The sequence below is a fragment of the Neomonachus schauinslandi genome, chromosome 7, assembly GCF_002201575.2.
Source record: "Neomonachus schauinslandi chromosome 7, ASM220157v2, whole genome shotgun sequence".
Lineage (NCBI taxonomy): Eukaryota > Metazoa > Chordata > Mammalia > Carnivora > Phocidae > Neomonachus > Neomonachus schauinslandi.
Genome location: NC_058409.1, coordinates 122253394 through 122275218, shown reverse-complemented (window position 1 = coordinate 122275218; position 21825 = coordinate 122253394). Strand labels below are relative to the sequence as shown.

Sequence of the window (21825 nt, the reverse complement as noted above, 5' to 3'; positions counted from 1 at the left end):
AAATTGAAATACTACTATTTTGAAACTGAGTGAAAAACATATTCTGAGCCATCTGTATATTACTTAAAGCTGTTCTTAAGATTAATGGGTAAACTTACAATGAACAGACTGTTGGATTTACTAAACAAGATCTAACTTTGTATTAATGGTTTTAAAGACTGTCTTTTCTTCTCCAAAAAATTCAATACATGAAATATTATTTGGAATATCATTGACAAAAGCTTAATGCATAGTTTCTAGTTTACTGGTATACGTCCTCATTTTAAAAGGCCTATTTTCCCAGCCAATAATAGGAAATAAAAATTCTCAATTTGTTTTGGAAAATCATTATCAATTAATATATTGGTATATCCAGTGCTATCAAAAGTAAATGTAATGAACAGCAAACTAAAAGGTGAATTAAAAATATCCACTCTGCATGATCTAAGCTTTCACTGAGTCTTCTTCAGGAGGAAACTGTAAAAATGAATCTCACTAGTATTTGCTTTGCTTGACAGCATAACTGTATAGTAACCAAAGTAGCCATATGTGGCCCTCTATATAAAGCCTCAGAAACATGCACCTTTTGAATCATTATGCTTGGTACACATTTTGTGCCCAATAAATACTTGCTGAATGAACTTTTCCAGTAGGCTGGATTTGGGCTAGGCCAACCAAATTCTCACATACTTTAATTTCGCCTGTATTTTGCAAGAAAGAGGGCAGACGGGATAAAGATGATTGATTCAGGAAGAGAGCAAAGCTAATTGGCCCAGTATGAATATGATCATGTGATCTACTAATCAACTGTCCTCTAGCAAGCCCATTTACAGAAACCTAAAAACAATTATCACTAGTTTGTGGGCTTCTGATATTGTGGAGGGTGAATGTCTAGAAGTGGTGCCCTGCTCTAGAACTCTGTAATAAACTCGGTTTTTCCCGATTTTTTTTTTTCAGTTTTCACAAATCTTTAATAAGGTTCTCTGTAGCACATAAGTGTATATATTAAGAGCCAGAGTTCAGAAATTGCTGTGGGGGGGGGGGAGGTCAGGGCCCTTATAATTGTCATTTATTCATTAACCAAATACTAAGCATCCACTGTGTATGTCAGGCGTTAGTCTAGACACCATTTTCTCCACAAAACACCAGTGGAGAAGAAAAAAACTTCCTGCCTTCCTGGAGCTTAACATTCTACTGGGGGAAAACAGTAAGATCAACACGTAAGATCTGTAAAATGCCTGAAGGATAAAGTGGGAAAGGGGGACAGGGAACATGCAGTTTCAAGAGGGGGCCACGGAAGCCCCGAGGTGACATCTGAGCAAAAAAAAAAAAAAAGGGGAGGGAGCAAGCCCTATGGATTCTTGGGGAAAAGAGGCTGGCACAGGGAATAGCAAGGGCAGAGGTCCTGCTCGCAAGAATGTCAGGGCAGCTTCTCCCCCACCCGCGCGCAGTATTTAGGCCACGGTCAAGACTTTGGCTTTTCCTCTCGGCTAGATGCAATGCCATTGCAGGGTCTAGAGTAAAGGAGTAACAAGATCTGATTTAGTTTCTCGAGTGATTTTTGAGGCAAATGGAATAACCTGAGTGCAAGTTTTCCCATTTATTTTTAGCGTATTGGAAAACATACACGAATACGTAACCAATACAATAACGTATAATCTAAATTCATGAAATTGTAACACAAATTTCGTCCCGCTTGAATAAAATTCGCTTACCTACAGCACTTTTTACCTGAACAAAAGCGCCCCTTCAGTTTACACTAACTTAACAGAGAACTGCGAAAAGAGAAAAGTTTGTTACAACAGGAGACCACAAGCGTGGCACTGTACACACAATCACATCTGTGCTCCAGCCTCGTGCAGTACCTCACTGTTTCAGATGGAAAGAGGAAAACGACGTTGGAAAACAGCTGGACCCAGTACCCGCCCCCCCTCCCCGGTCGCCCACGGTCTGCCGGTGGCCCGAGTCGCGGCGGGCGGCTCTCCCCGCGCGCCCGGCTCCACCCACACCTAGAGAAGGGCGCGGAGCCGCGCGCTCTGGTCCCGCCGCCGGCCAGCTCCTCGTTCGCACAGCGTCGCCTACAGGCCTTTATCCCGACAGTTAGGGAAGAACCAAAACCACCGCCAACAAAAAGACCAGAAAAGACCGCATATTTCCAGAAACCAAAGCATCACAAACACGATTCCAATTCAATCCAGCTGGGAATCTTCTTCACCTCCAAGGATTGCGTTCTCGCTCCGCAGAAATAATGCAGACACGGGCGTAGAGTCCGGCCTCTCCAGAGGAGAGAAGGTGTGCGATACATCCATCCACCAGACTGCAGAGACACCATTTAAAAAAATGCACCGTCGCCGTCGAATCGCAGGCGTCCTCTACTTGGCCGCCCCGAGCTCGGCTCCCTAAGCTAATGACCACCAGCTGGGTTAGCGAGCTTGACCTGTGAGCCGGGTCCGGCCTGAGCGCCCCTCACGCCCACGACCACCACCGAACTCGGGCCCCGCTCCGGTCGGCCGCCAGGAAAATAAAAGACCGGGGAAAGCCGGCCCGCCCGTGCCGCAGCAAAAACGCCGCTCCGCAGGATCGACAATAAAAGGCAACATCCGCAGTCGCTCTGAGGAGAAGGGCGCAAAGGAGAGCCGCCACCGCCTGCTGCCGGCCCCGGCCCGTCCGGGCGCGGGGTGGTGCGGCGCGGCGCGGTGCGGCGCGGCCGAGGACGCGAGCCGAAGTGGCGGCGGCAGCGGCGGTGGCGGAAGTGGAGTGGGGAAGAGGGGGTGGTTGTTAGTGTTTGGCGCCGGCGGAGGGAGTCATTCCTGCAGCTGCACTTCCGGTCGGCATTTTGTTCTGAGAGGGAGAGACGGAACGAGAGAGAGACACACACAGGGCTCCTTCCCCCCCCGCCCTCCCCCCCCTCCCTCCGTCGGTACCGACTCACCCGACACCACCAAGCCGCAGGGAGGGACGCCCCCGCCGACAGGAGGATTGGTTCCCGGGCCGGCGGCGATGCCCCCCCGGTAGCTCGGGCCCCCGGTCGGGTGTTTGTGAGTGTTTCTATGTGGGAGAAGGAGGAGGAGGAGGAAGAAGAAGCAGCGATTTGTCTTCTCGGCTGGTCTCCCCCCGGCTCTACATGTTCCCCGCACTGAGGAGACGGAAGAGGAGCCGTAGCCACCCCCCCTCCCGGCCCGGATTATAGTCTCTCGCCACAGCGGCCTCGGCCTCCCCTTGGATTCAGACGCCGATTCGCCCAGGTAAATTCCTGCTCTTTATTTCGGCGGCGGCGGCGGCGGCGGCGCCAGGTCCTCAGCGTCTCTCCTCCTCGCTCCCCTCCCCGCCGTTTCCTTAGCGGCCCCAGGTCTCCTCCACGGGCGAGTCTAGAGTTCGCTCCTCTCTGGTGGCAGCCGCCCTGGGTGGCGGTGGTTTTGTACTCTCTCCCGGCCGGCTCCGGTGGCGGGGACTGGGCTCCTGCCGGGCGGCCGGGGAGGCGTAGGCCCGGCGGAGAGTGCAGGCCGCGGGCCAGCGGAATCTACTTGAGCTCGGGGATTAGGAGAGCTCCGGGCTGAGCGGAGCTACTGCTGGTCGGTGACAGGCCTCGCCCGGGAGAAGAGCCGTAGCTAGTGAGGAGGCGGAAACAATACAACTAACAGCGAATGTGCCCTGATCGTCCCCATATTTACAACTTTCCTGGTCCGGGAGTGGGGAACGTCCCAGTGAAACAAACAACCCCCCTTCTTCCCCCTGTGACCCCATGAAGGGAGGAAGTAGTTTCAGTTAGTGAGACAAATGTAAATACTCAGACACGGATCCAGTGGTAATTCTTGCCCTGTGTAAAACTTGTTTGGACATTAGAAAGTTAATAAAGACTCATTTTCTTTTTTTTAAAGAATTAAATTGCCCACATGAATATTTAATATAGAAAACCGTGGGGTGGTAGACACTGCATGTGCCCCCGCTTCACCAAGAGCTTTTATGTTGTTGTTTGACAGTGTGTGTTGCACATGGACTTTTTATTCAAAGGCAAGTGTAAAGTACTTGACAGGTTTACCTTGCCACTTTAGATTTGTGTGCGTTATATAAGGACAATTTTAAACGACTATACATAAAATACTCAGGTACTTCCTGATCTAAGCGTGTAGAAGCATAAAAAGAATATTAAATGTTCTGAGAATTGTACTGAGGTACAGGTAAAACCAATTTTCTTTAAAAGCATAGAAATTAAGTTATGCTTAAAATCCCAGGGAGGTTAAAAAAAAATGTAGAAGGTGCCATCCTTTCATGTCAGGGCAGATCTTCTTGAGGTCCCAGGATTGTCATTGGCTGTTTGTGCCCATGATGTTTGACTGTGTAATGAGAGAGGTGTCATTTTAATAGGTCAAATGTATCTGTAAATGCTAGAGAAAAAATATCCGTTCTGCCTTAACAAATTGTAGTTTACGAGTAAAGTGTTCAGAGCTTGTTTATTGAGGCGTTGGTAAGGTAGGTTGGTATAAAGGAAAAACAATCAATTTAAAAGTCCTCAGCCATACAAATTGCATAGAAAAAAATAAATGTACCTGGCATTAGACTGTTTTGATACTTTGTCTCATATTCACTGAAGGAAAACTTTCACTGGTTAGAATGAAGCAACACTGATCAACAAAGTCCCTTGTTTTACTAATGGGTGTTACATTGGTTCGAATTTTTTGTGTCTCATTAAATTATTATTGTCATTGTAGAGTAAGTAACTTTTCTGAAGGTTATTTTTGAGTTTAGCACTCTGCTTAAAATAAATTGTTCCACATTTCCAGCAAACGTATGGATAAATGTTAAAAAGAGTGAAGTTAATATAGCTGTCACGTACTAGGCATGTTTTTAATGCTATAAATCCGTGTAGTAGTCAGTAGCGTGTCCGTGATTTGTATTGGTCAGGGAGCAGTTTGAATTTTAAAAAGCCTGAAGCTCCTGCTGAGCCCCAATCCCGGCCTCCCTCCCTCCCACTAATCTCCCATTCCTGTCTTTGTGCTGCCTGCTCCTGTTAGACACTGTTTGCTGCAGGGCCTCAGGCCTACACTGGGTGGGGGGCAGGCGAATGGGGGCTTGTTGGGGGGGGAGGGAATACAGAAGGGAGGAACACTTCACATCTTAAGCAGAGAGTTTGGGACTGGGGCGGGGGAGGGTGGCGAGCGGGTAGGGGTTTCAATATAAATGTTTGAAAGGCCCTTATATGAACCTGTGATACCTTTACAACTTTTATTTAAATAAAATACGGAGACGTATGTCAAAGGATGAACATATTTCTACTAAAGGTAATGGGAAGGAGGAGTTCTGCTTGCTTAGTTTTCATCAACAGAAGCAACTTATTTTTAGAGTTTTATAGTTAAAGGGAGCTTTCTTACACAGATGTTTGAATCAATGTGTTAGATATCTTTTTATGTGATTGATTTTTTTCTTGTAACTTTGGAATTAAAGTGAATTAGTTCTTACCAGATCTTATTTTCCCAACTCTACATATTTAGTGTTCTGTAAGTAATACAGGTTGTGTGATAGCTTTCATTAAGATAGTATAAACATTTTTAAAGTAAATTGAAAATATTTTTTGTTTGATCCAAACCAATTATATGAGTTATTTTTAAAGGAAGAAACATTGTAAAGCTCAAGGAAACCCTAAACTTGAACTTTAAAATTTTTGACAACTTAGTTGGAAGGAATAGTTTGTATTTCCCTAGAGATTATAAATACTCTGTTCTACCTCCCCTGTATTGGTTGTATGGATAGTCACCAGTGGCTATTTTTGTATTTCTACTGTTGTTTTTTTTTTTTAATTTAGTGAAAGAAAACCCTGTAAGTATTCCAGTAATCTTGTAATGTTAGTTATATTATTTGGAGAAATAATTCCTAGTATTATTCAGCAGTGTGGTTTATTGTTTCTCTCGAGTCTACAGAGCTACCAATAACTGAAAATAATTACTTGAAAAGAAAGCAACTTTAAAGTAGTGAAAGCCTAGTAAATCAAATTAAAATTGAATATTAAATAGTTATTTTTAGTGTTTTGAGAAGAGTATATAGGATGCTTCTTCTTGGAACCATTCAACAATTTGTTTACTATAAGTTATTGGAAAGCATTTTGAACCTGCCCTAGGGATCATTATAATACTGCCCCCTTTAAGAAGAAAAAAGTTATATTTGAAGAAAAACTGTATTTCAGATTATCTTTGGGGATGAAAAGTGAAAGTTTTTAGTATGGTAGTAAACCAGGTTTTGTTTTTTTGCATAGCGATCATTATTAAATTTCAGAAATACTGTGAGCAAAGCTATACCAATTCAAATATGAAATCTTTTTTTATTTGAAGCCAGACTAACCAACTCAAACATGTATTTTCTAAAACTACTATATTAATTTCATATTTAATTTTTTGGTACTAATCCATCATCAGACTGCTCTAGAAACATTTGAACCCACCTAGTTCATATTTTGGCATACCCTATATTTATGTAAAAATTAGTAATACAAGAGTAGATAAAAACTAAAGAGTTTGATCTTTATATAGTTTCATTTAACTTTCCCCACCCCATTGCTTATTAGGAAAAGGATAATTTGTGAGTAATTCTGGAATTTTAAAATACGATTTTAGTTTTATGTGAAGTGATTGGGAAGACTGAGGTAAATAAAAGTTCCTTTAAGAGAAATGTAACTTCAGTGCTGTTGATCACATTTACTTGCTATAAAATGAATAGGAAATTACTGACTAGGAACTTTATAGAAACCTGGTATTGAACTGTTTAGTTGAAGATACTTATTTTAATATCCTGAGCATATTAAGTTGGCTTTGGTGGTAATTTATGGTACTATATAGCCTTTAAAAATCATTTCAAAATGTACTTTTTAAGCACAGCTTTTCTATTTTTAGCAGTTGTCATTTATAATTATTCTTTGAGTTTTTAAAATGGTTCTTTTTCAAGGTGACCTGAGTTCATTTTTAAATATTCCCATTTCCCTGTGAGAGAAGTGACCGGCATGATTTCCATTTTTTGATGAAAAACTTGATACTCAGAGGCCACATGATTTGTGTAGATTCATGTGGTGAATGAGAATAAGGGATTCTCTTGCTTTTACTAGTTTTTTATTAAATTATGTTGCTTTAAGGAAGTGTGAGCCCTGGTCATGAAGCTAGGTATTGCTGTTGCTCAGTGCCGACGACACTGATACCTTAAGTGACTTTTTCAATGATCAGAGTCCAAGGTGCTTTTTCCTCTTCTTTTAGGGAGATATGATACCTGTCTCTTGATTGTATTTTCCTGGTATGAAAATAGTACTTTTACATTAGAAATCCTGACCTTGTGTGTATGTTTGGTGTTTGAATGATTAAATTTATTTACATTTTGTTCCTCCTTAAGAATGTAAATCAATTAACTGTATTTGTAGTAAATATATAGTAACTCCTGAAAGTGTTTTTATAGAGTGGAATTTTAACGTTTCTAGTTGATTTAAAAGCAATTTTAAAAATACCATGTCTCGACGAACCATGAGAGACTATGGACTCTGAGAAACAAACTGAGGGTTCTAGAGGGAAGGGAGGTGGGGGGATGGGTTAGCCTGGTGATGGGTATTAAAGAGGGCACGTATTGAATGGAGCACTGAGTGTTATACGCAAACAGTGAATCATGGAACACTACATCAAAAACTAATGATGTAATGTATGGTGATTGACATAACATAATAAAATAAAATTTTTTTAAAAATGCCATGTCTTGAGGCACCTGGGTAGCTCAGTCGGTTAAGCGTCTGCCTTTGGCTCAGGTCATGATCCCAGGGTCTGGGATCGGGTCCGCGTCAGGATCCTTGATCACTGGGGAGTCTGCTTCTCCCTCTGCCTGCCACTCCCCCTGCTTGTGTGTGTGCTTTCTCTCTGTCTCTGACAAATAAGATCTTTAAAAAGAGATAATAAATAAAAATATCATGTCTTTTTACTTATAGTCATCATTGTAATTTTAAAAAGTATTTTATGTGCTCAGAATTTTTTAACCCAAGTAAGTAATAAAAATGATTTTAGGTGGGGCGCCTGGGTGGCTCAGTCGTTAAGCGTCTGCCTTCGGCTCAGGTCATGATCCCAGGGTCCTGGGATCTAGCCCCACATCGGGCTCCCTGCTCTGCGGGGAGCCTGCTTCTCCCTCTCGCCCACTCTCCCCCTGTGTTCCCTCTCTCGCTGGTCTCTCTGTGTCAAATAAATAAATAAAATCTTTAAAAAAAAAAATGATTTTAGGTATTTGGTCTTACATATTATTTTGTTTGGTATAAATCTAGGGTCAATTTTAATGAATTGTTTTAAGGCATATTTCTTTCTATCTCCAAAGTGATACTGTTAGGAGAGATTATTACTTAATACAGCATTGCCAGCTAGATAAGATTTTGAGGGCTTATTATGTGCCAGGAATTGTGTTAAGTATGACCCTGTATTATTATCTCATTTAAAATAAGAAGCTCGGGAAATAGAAACAGTAATCCACAATTTACAGATGAAGAACTGAGGCTGGAAAGGTTAGAAAATTGCCCGTTGTCTTATAATTAGAAAATGTCAGTCTGGTTTATATTTTTTCTTGAGGATTTAGGATTCCACATTTCTAGTTTTAATAAAATCTTCATTTTTTTGGTTGCTCAGTTAATTCAATACTTACAAGTCATGTAGTCAAGGAACCTGTGTACTTTCGGCAAAGAACTAAAATAGAATTCAGAGTGTATATCCTGTATATATTTTTGAAATCATCAAATCTTTACTGTCTTATATTTTAGTGTTTGTTAAGCAGTCTGTGTAATTTTTACTTTTATTTTTATTGAGTCGAAATTGTCAAAGCATCGATTTCTAGAAAGGGAAAATGCAGCTTTAGAGAGTGATTTCATTCATAGAAATGTATATGACCAATTGTAATATAGTAGATGAATCTATAAATTAGTATGGTAATTTTTAAAAAATTCTAGTGTTTCTGTAGCCAAAGAATGTTAATCCTTTCAAAGTCATCAACTTGGGAAGTTGTGCACTTATTCTAGAGCTTTTGCCATACAATCTTATGGGGTTCCTTTAGTGAATACCTTTAAAGCCTTTGAGATAGTCTTTTTTTCTTTTTCTTTTTTGGGCCTTAATGGCAAATCTTTATCTTCAGGGGTGAATTTGAGTTTTAGAGACCATAAAAAGCAATTTAGAACTCAGTTTAGGATAACTGAGATTTAATAAGATCTTTTTTTTTCCAAAGATTTTGTTTATTTATTTGACAGAGAGAGACACAGCAAGAGAGGGAACACAAGCAGAGGGAGTGGGAGAGGGAGAAGCAGGCTTCCTGCAGAGCAGGGAGCCCGATGCGGGGCTCGATCCCAGGACCCTGGGATCATGACCTGGGCCGAAGGCAGACGCTTAATGACTGAGCCACCCAGGCGCCCCAATAAGATCTTTTTTGTGTGTCAGACACTGTATTGAGTGGTTCATGTTTGTAATATGTAATATTATTGAGTGATTTCCATCTACCATGAATCTTCAAGGTATATAATATGAGTCTGGTTATGTTTATGATTCTAAGATACTTGAGAAAACTGAGGTATAGAATGATTAAACGACTAGCTGAAGGTCCCATAGCTGACAAGTGGAAGAAAGTAGGGGAAAGACTCCAAAGTTGATGCTTTACCTATCAACCTTAACCACTACACTGTATATCATGATTTGAACCTCTAGCTACCCCGTGAGGTTAGTGATGTGTTCTTGTTTTACAGACAAGGAAATTAAGGCTCATCATGTTTAAGAACCTAGTCCAGGGTAGCAAATCTAGCAAGTGTTAGAGGTGTAGGACTACAGCTTAATATGTCTAATTCTAAAATGTCCTTCCATTCTATCACCCTGCCTCTTCAAGATTTATAATACACATTTTGATGAAAAGGGTAGGCTTCATTATAAAGCAGTGAACTGTTGTCTTATAAAGAGGATTTCTAAAATGTTTTGGTTAATTATAGATGATTGATTATACTCTTTTCTGTAAAATACCTTTGTTCGTTTACACCTCATATAACATACAAAATGTATACACAAATAGGCATTTAAGTAAGATTTATTTTTAAATATATGCATGCTATGTTTATGGAAATTGGCAAAATGTGGAAAAGGCACTTTCTTTTTCATAATATTGTGATTCAGTTATTTCTTATAAAAATGTCAAGCATTAAAAAATATTCCAAAGAATACATTAAACTTGCAACATAGTTTATGTAGGTAAATTGTTTTGCCATCTTACATGTGTGTAACATCAGTTAACACAAACGTACCAAACTTTTCAAGTGTTCTTTTGTATAGGTTTGCCTTTTGGCATAAAGGAAAAACATTTTCAGTATGCAGAAACATGGAATTAGCATTAATTAATTTACTAAAATAATTTTTTATACCTGGTCTATGAGTGGATGTTTTGAGAAGTAACACAGGTAAGATTTTTACATCTCCTGAAAAATTCAGAAGCTATAATTTTGAAATACTCAGTTCCTTTTTGTTGCAGTTATTTGGGTCATTTGTACTTCTCAATCCTTTGGTCTTATGCTAATGAAATGTATACTTGTTTTAATAGGAGTACTGTTTTTTAACAAGTTATTGATTCTAGGTACCTTAAAAACTTACAGAGCTTGAAACACTAATGAATTATTAAAACTTAAAATATAGTTTACTCTAAAAATATTAATCTTTATGATTTTATATCTAATCTTTTAATTTGCAAAACGAAAATGTCCTTGAAATTAATCCTAATAAGGAAAATAGATCACTGACTTTTCTGAACACTTCTACTTGGCAACCTTTTCAAGAATTTTAAACTGGCTTTTTAGTTGTCTTTATCTGATAGGATTGTGGCTTGCCAATTTCCACCTAAAAAAAATTGATCATCTGAGTTAGGCTATATGTAATTTAGTTTTTTCCGTGGTAATGACCAAGGAAATTTTGAAAATTTATGAGTGTAAATTGGGCATAGATTCCCCTCCCTTTTTAAAATACCATTCTTAAAAAATTGATGCACATGGCAGTTTTATTTCCCCCCAAGGTTCTGCCTATGTCTCAGAAAACTCTAAAGTTGAAAGTTGAAATGTAATGCCCTAAAAGCTACTGTTACCATTCTTTCCCCTTTGAGAAAAGAATTAAGAAACCAGTACTTATGCCATAACCTACCTTCAGGTTATCTTGAAAGACATACATGACATATGCTTTTAATTTAACTCTGTTACAATCTTTTTACTCTTTTCTCTTTCCGTTTTCTTATGTGTTTCTTCCTATCTCTGTCAATGTCCTAAGCAAAAATTTTTTTATAGCATAGTGAACACAGGTGGTACTTTTAATGTGGATGGTTCTGTAATATATTATTTTCCTTGATGAAACATTGAGCAGTTTGAAAGTCCTCAAATTCTGAGATCTTCGTAAGTTCAAAATGTTAGTGAGAAAGTATTGATATTAACTGTGAAAAATGTGTATTTGTGTAGCAATCCTGCTTTCTTCTGTAGACATGTGTTACTTCTCAAAACGTCTACTCATAGACCAGAAATTTCTTTTAAGGTGGAAGAGAAAGCATGGTCTTTTTTTGTGAAAGTTTCTCTGGTTATTCCATGTCATAACATTTGTGAGTTTATTACTTGTATCTCTTTGATAAAGTAATTTGCTCCTGGGTCTGTAAGCCATACTAAGCCACCTGCTATCTGAAAGGAGGGAGACTTGTATTATTTTCATCTTTTTGTCTATAATACCATCACAGTGCTTTTCCTGTTTTGCAAGTATTCAATACATTTTTGTTGAACTGATTGATTAGAATTGAGCTATATGATATTTCCTAAAGATACATTTCTAAATCTAAGCTTAGTAATTGGCAGTATATGTTTGTGCTAATTTTGAAATATAATTTTCTTAGATATATGTGTTCTTAAGGCTTCTTGCTTCTTGGGTAAGACCATTTTATTTACATACATCCCAACAATGCACACACAGCAACTTGTGTGTAAAAATAAATCAAAAAGAAAAACTCAAAACAGAGTTCCTTTTTTAGTTGTTAGTAAGGATTGTAAAGTATAGGAAGGGTTTTTTGTTTTGGCCCCTTGGACAATAGAATTGGGAATAAGATACTGAGAGAAGGTATACAAATACTTTCTTGTTTTAAGCTCAAGATTGGTTTATTATAGTTTTAATTTTCTTTGCTAATTTATGTACTGTGTATAATAACAATGTGGATAAGTTAACTGTAATGAGAAATACATTACAGTACGTTAAAAATGCTATTCATGGGTGCCTGGGTGGCTCAGTTGGTTAAGCATCTGCCTTCGGCTCAAGTCATGAGCCCCGATTTGGGCTCCCTACTCAGTGGGGAGTCTGCTTCTCCCTCTCCCTCTGCCTCCCCCCTGCCCCCGGTTGTGCTCTCTCTCTCTCTCATTCACTCTCAAATAAATGAATAAAATCTTTTTAAAGAAATGCTATTCATATAAAATAGTGCTATTCATATAAAATTTTAGATGACTGAAATTTTTTAAAAATTTAAAGCTTTTTGAAGTGTACACAGTAAAAGTACTGTTTTAGGTACACAGTTTGATGAGTTTTGACAAACATGTTTAGTCTCGCAACCTCCACCACAATCAAAACATAGAATGTTTTCATCACCCCAAAAAGTTGCCTTATGTCCTTTTGTAATCAGTTTCCTACCCCTGTTCAGCCCCTGGCAACCACATGTAATTTCTGTCTTTATAGTTCTGTATTTTCTAGAATGTCATATAAATGGAATCGTACAGTATGTAGGCTTCTGTGATAAGTTTCTTTTGCTTAGCATAAGGCTTTTGAGATTCATCTATGTTGTTGCACGTATTAGTAGTTTGTTGGTGACTGCATTTTGAAATTGAATTAGAATACCCTTTAACTTTGGTACTACTGTCAAAAAAGACTGAACAACTTTAGATATTTTACTTTAGATATTTCTCTCATATCTTGCAGCTGCTTTACTATTGGACATAATATTACTTGCCCATTTTTACCCCTCACCTCCAAAAAATTTGTAATTAACATTACTAGTAAGTGGCATTTATTTATATGAGTTACTTCTGTCAGGTTAGATGCCCTCTTTTTCATCACAATTAAAATAGGTAGCATCACATATTTTGAACATCTAGCACATAGAAACTGGAATAAGAAATGAGGGGTGGTACAATAATAACTCACCAAAAATTGAGTTCACGTTTTAAGTTTAATGTTTGTTGTTTATACTAAAAATAGAGTATCAGTTATAGTGAAGAACAGTTAGTACCTCTCTTTTAATGCTTAAAGTTAGAGAAGCAGTGCTGTTTACTGAAATTTGGGGCAGATAATGAGTAAAGGACCATTATCTGGTCATTTTATTTGACCACCTTTTTTGTTTTTTCACCACTCCCTTTTTGAAACCCCTTTCTCCCTTTGGTTCAGGGTTATCTGTCTCTTATTTTTCTTCCCCTGTGTATTTGACCTCTCATTTGTAGGCTCTTGCTAGTTCTTCCTTCTCATTCACCCCTTAAGTATGGGTATTCCCAAGGTGGTTCTTAAGCCTTCCATTCTGTTCTCCCTTCCTCTTGATCCCATCTATTCATACGACTTTTTACGTGCTTGTTACCTGTATGCTGATGACTCACAAATCTATCTCCAGAATGATATATTTCTCTTTGAGACAGATCCATCTGTCTACCAGGCACTTCCTGATGTCCTATAAATACTGTAAATTCAAAAGTGTATAAATCTGAACTCATCCCTCAATTGTTCCCTACTCTTACCACTTCCCCCCCAAAAAGAAGGAAATCTATGCTTACAACTATGTGAAGCAGGTGAATGTTTCCACCATCACCTCAGCTCCCTAAACTGAAAACTTGATGATAATGCTTGACCCTTTTCCTTTACTGTACCTTCAACCCAGTTGTTCATCCAGTGCTGACGTTCATAACACCTCTGAATATCACTTCAATCTATCCCTCTACTGTTTTTGATGCATAGAGTGGGCGTGTATATACAGCTTGTCAGTTGGAAACTTCTAGCATTCTAAGAAGATGGCACTTGTGAAAGATGTGTTTAGTGTTAGGATATTTTTTATATGCTTGGGCTCTGATATTTAAAATTAAGGTATATACACGGTGCCTGGGTGGCTCAGCTGGAAGAGTGTGTGACTCGAGCCCCACGTTGGGTATAGAGGTTACTAAAAAAAATTTTTTAAATAAAATTAAGGTGTAATCTTTATTAACATTCATGCTTTATAGCCTAAATGAGACTGTCTTCTGTACACATTTCCACTAAATCTAAAAATCTAGGGCTTCTGACATACAGCCCAGTGTATCAACCAGAACAGTTTGCTCCTTTATCCTTTTAGAGTACTATAATTCATAAATGTGTACATTCATTTCAATACTGTGTTCATGTGTTACAGAGCAGAGTCTGAGTTGAGTGGAAAATGGGAATGTAGGAGGAAAGGGTAAAGGAAGGGCTTTTAAATTAACTTTCCTATACTATGGAAACAAGTTCACTTGAATAACTTTCACTTCTACTGCAGATAACAGAAAACTAGAGAAACAAATAACAGTGGGATATGATACTGTTCAGTTGCTAGGCATTCAGACATTTTTAATGGCAAGAGTTAGATATGTTATAACTGTATTACTTGTTTATGAAGTTATTGCTGGTGGTTTTGTATAACCTTGCAATGTTTCTTCCTTGGAATAAGAAGTTATTCCCTTCAGTCCCCATTTGAACAAAAGGGTCTGCTTAGAGTTACTGGTTTAAATGATCCTGAATATCACTTTGTAAAGGACATATTACAATGTGATGCTATCTTGAAAAACAAAGTAAACCTGTCTTCACTATATCTAGAGTTTATAACTAAATAATAGGTGCTATATTTTGCTCTAGAGCTAATTACCATGTTTTTGAGAAAATGGGATCAATCTAAAGGCAGTTTACAAAGGCTGATGGGAGAACCCTGTCTTTATTGAGTCTTTGGTACCTTGTACATAGCAACCACTCAACAAACAATTGTTGAATAAATGAATTTAAATTACATTTCAGTTTTGGGACGGACTAATTGGAGTGACAGAAGATAGGTGGGGCATGTTAAACAGAGTAAGTTTAATGGAAGAAAGAAAGAAAACACAAAGCCCAAAAAAGGTCGGACAACATTTAAAGCAAAGAACTAGTATAATTTAGTTAATTGCTTGTATTTGGGCAATTAGACTTGCTTAACTGGGTAAGAAAAAAATCTGTATATAAGTGTCTTGGATTCTTTCTACTCTTTTATTCCTGCTTCAGCTTTGCTTCTGGTTTCAGGTATTGCCTCTGTACTTCCATCTTCACTGCTAAGGGACAAATTTGTAGGTTCAAGGCTAAAATGACCTGCAAAATCCAGATGTACATATTCAGAATTGAGAATTGGTGGGAAAGGGAGAGAAGTGTAGTTTTTCAGTCTTTACCAGTTACTCAGGGTTTGTAGTGTATGTCAGAGTGCCATTGCATGTCTTCAGTATTCAGATGAAGAGGCCTAAAAACTAGAATTTAAAATGACTTAACAATTTGCAACAAGTTTGTTTGTGACTGTCCTAGAATACAGTTCAGTATCTGAATCTCTAATATGCTGTCTATCTGAGCCATGCTGCCACCTACATGAATTGTCATACGATTTTAGTGATTCTGATTGTTTTCAACTAGAAGATAGCCACTGGAATTTTAGTGTTCTTTATAAAGGACTTTATAGTACACCAATTCTCCATTCCCTTACTTTTTTTGGAAAATATAAAACTACTTACAGTTTTCTGGTATGCTAAGTAAGGCTAACTTGTGGAATTTAGAACTTAGAATCTTTTAAGAACTTCAAAGTTAAAGACTTCCTTTTTTTTTTTTCAATTATAGAAGCAGTGTGGAAAAAACTACATGCTATTTGGAAAATAGGAAAAATATAATCTCATATTTTAGGTTTTTCCTAGTAGGTTTTTAATAAAAATATTTATATGAAATATAATTTTAGTTAAATACGTATTCATGGTATAAATTATACATACATAGTCCTGTTTTCTCAAGGTTGTCTCATGAAGATTTTCTTCATTTCCTATGTAGTGTTCATAATTATTTAAAATGTTATCCCGGGGCACCTGGCAGGCTCAGTCAGAGGAGATGTGACTCTGATCTTGGGGTTGTGAGTTTGAGTTCCACGTGGGGTGTAGAGATTACTTAAATAATAATTTTTTAAAAACTTTACCCAATAGTTTTGTGAGAGGATGAACCATAATTTCCTTAGTCATTCTGTTGGACATTTTATTTGCTCTCACTTTTTTCTATATAAAACTAAGGCAGTGGAACATCTTTATATGTACTGTTTGCCCTCCCTTTGGAGGTTTTATTCACTTAGAGTTAGAATACCATAAGTGGAAGTTGGGCCAAAAGTTTGAACATTTTTATGGCTCTTAATGTGTATTTCCAAAAATAGTAATAATATGTGTTTCCATAATCTATTTTCATTCGTGTTTTAATTCATTCAGTAAATGCATTTTTTTCATTTAGATGCAAATTCCCTATTAAGATTATTCTTAGGTTGTTTAACTGCCCATCTTCCCCACTGTTGTGGGTGTGATCTCCTTTCAATATAGTTTTGAACTTCTTGATGATGAAAATCATAGGCTTTTTCAAACTAGGTGTATTTTTGGAGGTATATAGTGAAATTAGCATAGAATCTAATCTAAGCTGGCTGCTACCCAAGTGACATTTAGGCCAGTCATTAAGCTCATTTCTTCAACTGTGAACTGAAGAGGTTCTTGGGTGGTCTCAGGTTTTAGGATTTTCATGGACAAAGCAAAAGGGAAAAAAGGGAATTTAGATAAATGAAAGAAGGGAGTAGTTCCTAGAAATAAAGTTGCAGTTAAAGGATCATCAGTCTTTTATTAGCAGAAAACAAACAAACAAAAAAATGGTAAGGAGATTTCTAGATTGAGCATACTAAAAAGAAAAGTAAAATTTTTAGGTAGGTCCTAGTACTTACTCCTAATATCTGAGGCATGAAATATTTCGTGTGGTGTGGACATGGCCATGATCTCATACTCATTCTCTTGTTCATCAAACATTGAATGTTACCTATGTCTCAGGACCTGTAAGATGTTAGAGATGGTGAAATAAAAGACTCCAGCCTTGCCTTCAAGGATCTTTTTTTTTTTTTTAAGAGCAGCAAGAGCATGAGGTGGGGGGTGGGGCAGAGGGAGAGGAAGAGAAAGAATCTTAAGCAGGCTCCAGGCCTAACATGGAGCGTGATGCCGGGCTCGATCTCAGGATCCTGAAATCATGCCCTGAGCCAAAATCAAGAGTCAGATGCTTAACCAGCTGAGCCACCCAGGTGCCCCCTAGGATCTTAAAGTCTAATATAGACAGATAAACAAAGGTTATATTATAGTATTAAGATTGACTAAGAGGAGCGCTGAGAGGAATCACCTAATTTGGACTAGAGATGAGGTGTAAACTAAGTTTTGGAAAGCCATTAATTAGACTTGGGAGCCTATGGGGCTGGGGCAACAGTTCAATTTTGGAAACTGCAGATGCTCAGATTATTGGAACACAGGGCTGGAAAAGGAGCATGCCATAGATATTTGAAGCTACAGAGAAGGGTAGAGTCCACATTATGAAGGAATGTATATGCCTTTACAAACTCTGCATTTTACTTTAAAAGCATTAGGGAACCAAGAAATTATTTAGTAATGAAATATGTTTTGTATTTGAAAAGTATTTTTTTTGGCAACAATGCAGAGATTAGATAGTAGGCAGAAAAAAGAAGGCTAGGGAAGCTATTTAAGAATTGATGAGGTCCTCGGTTAAAACAGTGAGAATGTGGAGGAGGAAACTTACAAAAAAATGTTAAGGAAATAGCCTGGATACAGTTTGGTATTTTTATGTAGGTAGATTGGGTAATGGAGAATGACAAGAGTCAAGGATGCTTCCTTGATTCCCAAGTTTCATACTTGTTGGGCTTGGAATGTGGAAGTTCCATTCACTAATGTCAGGAACATAGGAGAAAGTTTTACGAATTGTACAGTGGTAATGTGGAAGAAGGGAGGGAGGTGATACTACAATTTTAGGCATGTCAAGTTTAACCAACCTGTGGGAATTCACGTGTAAGGTGGGTATGGGAGTTTAAATACTTCAGATCTTTAGAGCTCAGAAGACATTAGACTTTTCTTCGGCAAAGTACATAATTAAGAATTGGTCTGTTAGAGGATTATTTTCATGACAAAGACATTTCTAAATTTATGTAGACTCTTTTTTTTTTTTAAGATTTTATTTATTTATTTGAGAGAGAGAGAATGAGAGACAGAGAGCATGAGAGGGAGGAGGGTCAGAGGGAGAAGCAGACTCCCGCGGGACTCGATCCTGGGACTCCAGGATCGTGACCTGAGCCGAAGGCAGTCGCTTAACCAACTGAGCCACCCAGGCGCCCTATGTAGACTCTTTAAAAGGACATATAAAATTTAACTTTAAAACATGTTGAAATCCTAGGATTCCTTTGTTTTCTTATCTGAGAATATCCAGTATAATAATCATTTTGTTATTATAGTTCTGGTATAGAGATACAAATTAGAATTAGCACATAGCTTTTAAAGCCAACATAAGTTAAATGACTTTTGACTGCCTATGAATAAGAATACAGGGACGCCTGGGTGGCTCAGTCGGTTAAGCGTCTGCCTTCGGCTCAGGTCATGATCCCAGGGTCCTGGGATCGAGTCCTGCATCGGGCTCCCTGCTCTGCGGGGAGCCTGCTTCTGCCTCTGCCTCTCTCTCTCTCTATCTCTCATGAATAAATAAATCTTTAAAAAAAAAAAATACAGTCTACCTAGAGAAAGACAAATACTATATGATTTCACTTGTATGTGGAATCTAAAAAACAAATGAATAAACAAAAAAGCAGGAACAGACGCACAAATATGGAGAACAAACTGATGGTTGCCAAGGGGGGAGGGGAGTTGGGGGGATGGACAAAATGAGTGAAAGTGAGTGGGAAATACAAGCTTCCGGTTCTGGAATGAATAAGTTGCGGGAATAAAAGGTACAGCATAGGGAATACAGTCAGTGGTATTATATTAGTGTTGTATGGTGACAGATGATAGCTACACTTGGGGTGAGCATAGCATAATATATAAACTTGTTGAATCTCCATGTTATATATCTGAAACTAATGTAACATTTTATGTTAACTAACTTCAATAAAAACAATTTTTAATAAAGATACAAAAAGGAATACAGTCTATGAAACACTGTATCACTTTTCATATTTTAGACAGCATGGATATTGAAAAATTTAGTGGCTTGGTCAAATTGTTGTAGACACTAATGGTTATTTGAAAATGACTTTCAAGGCTGATCTAGAAGATCTCACCAATCTTAAATCAGGGTTAAAAGTAGAATGGGTGATACCAGGTGTTTTTGTTTTTGTTTTTTTATTTTTATTTTTTAAAGATTTTATTCATTTGAGAGAGACAGATTGTGATAGAGATAGCAAGAGAGAGCATAAGCGGGAAGGAGAGGGGGAAGGAGGCTCCCGCTGAGCAGGGGGCCCGACATGGGGCTCGATCCTAGGACCCTGGGATCATGACCCGAGCCAAAGGCAGCCGCTCAACCAACTGAGCCACCCAGGTACCCGTTTTTTATTTTTTGTTGTTGTTTTTTTTTTTAAATCTTACTTGGTTTAAATTACCAGAAGAGAATAATACCATTTCTTCTTGAGGTTTTGCTTTTCAGTGTATGGATCATATATTACTGTGAACTTAGAATGACAAAATGAATGTTCTTGTATGACTGTTTTCTATTGTACAAGGCTCTTCCTAGGGCCTTCCTTCCAGCTTACTCAGAAGATTGCTTCTTTGGTTAGTTTTATACTGAATCCATACACATAATGAGATCTTTTAGTGAAACTGTGTTACTTTCTAATGGAGGGATTATCTTTACAAATATAATTAAGGGTCTACTTTTAGAATAATTAAATGGCAGTGGCTTTTTAAAAAGTATCATATGCAGGAATAATTATAAAGGAATCAAACTGATTTATCAAAAATAATTGACCAGGTGTCATAATGTCCAAATGGAAATTTGTGCTTCCTAGAATCTAAGTACATTTAAGCAAATGTACTTTTTTTTGTTTTGTTTGATTTGGTTACAGAGATGGCACACCAGAATCATCTAGGGAATTTTTTCAAACTATAATCCTTTTCTGGAGATGTAAAAGAAGTTTGTAAGTTGCTCTTTTAGTTCTTCCTTTAGGCTTTTTAATCATTCCACAAGACTTAATTGAACACTGTAGGCTTAGCAATGAATTCTAGGCATTTGGTATTAAGATTTTTTTTTTTCAGCCTCCCTCCCAAATTTTACATGGCTGCCTAAAAGATCCCTCTTTTGTTCTATTCTGCAAAAACATTATTTGTGAAACATAAAGGAGCAAGAAACTGGTGAGTGGAATTATTAGTAAATTAGAATGAAAAATAGAATGGAGAGATGTGTTGAGTCTTGAAGAATGGAGGGGAATTGCTGGATACTAAAGAGGACATAGAATTGAGGAAAGAAGTTAGCGTAGCAGACACCATAAATGAATTTGGCAGAATTGTTAAGAAATTGAAGTAAAAATTTTAAGATTTTATTTATTTGAGAGAGAGAAAGCGTACGTGCGCACACGCGAGCACAAGTGGGTGGAGGGGCAGAGGGAGGAGGAGATTATCCCGTGAGTGCAGAATACCAGGACCCAGAGATCACAATCCCAGCGGAAGTCAGATACCCAACCCACTGAGCCACCCAGGCACCCCTGAAGTAAAAATTTTAAAATACATATTTGTAACAGTACTTAAAATAATGTAAAAAATTATGAACTGACTGGGCTCCTGAAGGTGGCTTATGTTTAAAAAAGTTTTCCCGGGGCGCCTGGGTGGCTCAGTCGTTAAGCGTCCGCCTTCGGCTCAGGTCATGATCCCAGGGTCCTGGGATCGAGCCCCGCATCGGGCTCCCAGCTCCGCGGGAAGCCTGTTTCTCCCTCTCCCTCTCCCCCTGCTTGTGATCCTGCTGTCACTGTGTCTCTCTCTGTCAAATAAATAAATAAAATCTTTAAAAAAAAATAAAAAATAAAAAAGTTTTCCCAAAAGTCAAATGTTGGATACATACTGCTTCTGAGTAACATGTAAAATGCTTAGAAGTAGTTAAATCCTCAGCAAATATTTGTTATTTTTATTAGTTGACAGCTACCTTTCTCATTGTGATTTGATGAAAAATATATCCTTGTTGAGTATATTCCTAAATGAAAATCAACTGATTTGTGACATTTATAATGAATTATTAGGAAGGAAGATATTTGATAAGCAAAGAAAAAGTAATCAGATTGGCTCAAGTTCATATGGTATTGAAATATGAATACTCCTTCCAAATATAACTTTGCTGTATACCCCAGATCAAGTGAAGTATCCCAGATAATAACTACCTATACAAGGAACTTGATTTAACTATCTCTAATATCTAAAGTTAATTATGCCTCTAAAGGTGTTGTATTATACTGTTACATATGACAGTATACATATATGTACAATATGTACATATATATCCACTAAATTTTGATAACTCATTTTGTATTTTCTTGCTTTATACCTTTTAATCAGAACATTTATCTCCTTTTTCCTCCATCTATCCAAATCCTATCTTCTTTTTGTTGAGATCTTACAGGTTTTTTGGTAGGTGATAGAGGGAGGGTAGCATAACAGAATTACTAGGCTTTCCCCCCCTCCCAAGCTTATAATACTTTCCACCTTTTCTCCTGCCTCCTAATTCATGTGATCTCTTTTTTTTCTAATACATACTTGTGTGGCAG

The 21825-nt window shown here is 38.0% G+C and overlaps 1 protein-coding gene across 1 annotated transcript in view; it reads left to right on the top strand.

Moving 5' to 3' along the window:
* The first annotated feature begins 3009 nt into the window (after positions 1-3009).
* NIPBL (NIPBL cohesin loading factor) overlaps positions 3010-21825 on the top strand; it is a 202673-nt gene continuing 183857 nt past the window's right edge. Inside the window, exon 1 of the mRNA XM_021700498.2 lies at positions 3010-3224. The gene's annotated coding sequence lies outside the window, so the exon portion shown is untranslated. The remainder of the gene's footprint in view (positions 3225-21825) is intronic.